The sequence below is a fragment of the Penaeus monodon genome, chromosome 25 (assembly GCF_015228065.2).
Source record: "Penaeus monodon isolate SGIC_2016 chromosome 25, NSTDA_Pmon_1, whole genome shotgun sequence".
Lineage (NCBI taxonomy): Eukaryota > Metazoa > Arthropoda > Malacostraca > Decapoda > Penaeidae > Penaeus > Penaeus monodon.
In genome coordinates, this window is record NC_051410.1 from 16,628,052 (window position 1) to 16,629,095 (window position 1,044).

General features: G+C 33.7%; 1 protein-coding gene across 1 annotated transcript in view; it reads right to left on the reverse strand.

The window, feature by feature from the left end:
* The window catches only part of LOC119589333, a 40,307-nt gene that overhangs the window by 33,282 nt on the left and 5,981 nt on the right, over positions 1-1,044 (reverse strand). The window lies entirely within an intron of this gene.

Below are 1,044 nucleotides of genomic sequence, written 5' to 3' on the forward strand. Positions count from 1 at the left end.
CATATCTAACAAATAACTTTCGTTTTTATTTGTAAATTACCTGTTTATTGTTATATTTTTTGTCGTTTTACATGATGTAATATGAGGAGCAGAATATTCTCAGAAAACCCCATTACGAAAAGACTTGTTTGTACCCAAAGTCTAACGATAGATTATTGATTCCACATAAGCCTTTCTGTTCTCGCCAGGCTTAACGTGGATTACTCACACCAATTACTGATCTTGCCCGGATTATTATCGTTCAATCATCCAAGGGCGGGAAGCCGGATTTCAAACTTCGGTGCAGCCGGATTAAACGAAACTTGAGTCATTAAAAGTCCTCAGAGTGAAGTGCAATGGACAGGAACTATGCGTTTGATTAGCTTTTGGCAATGTGTTCAGTGATAAACTGTACTGATTTTGGAGATTAGATTCGCTTCGTATGTGTAATATGTTTAGACGCAGCAGTCATGCGTGATGGACGAGTATATGGGATATATTTCTTTATTCTCCATGGAAATGATTCCCTCAAGTCCGGAGAGTCATTGCAACATTTCCTTAATATTATCAATGATATTTTGTGCATCCTAAATCACTTGTTCACTGATTCTATGTTTTTCATCAAACACTATTTAGTCACTATTATAAATATATCTGCATTTGGGTATATTCTTGTCATAACACATGTCAGAACAGCTATTATTTTCAATATTAATAATAGTGTTTGTTATTATCAATGAGAGTATTAACTCGAATCGTCTGTTTGTTATATTGAATGCGATTCTAATGCATACTGAAAATGTATATAATAATATTATGACATGACAATAATATTTTCTAATACTCTCGATGTGTATAATGTTTATAATGAATGAATACGGTTTTACGAAAAGATAAATTGCAGCAGCTCAGGGTGCCACTTGTTGATATCGCATGTGCACCTTCGCCTTCAGATGGAAAACGTTCATTTATTCTCTTACAGTTTCATTTATCTCTATCTTCTGAGTTCTGTAATAGTGCGAAAACTGAAGCGAAGAAAAAGTTGAAGTAAAAGAAATATATATA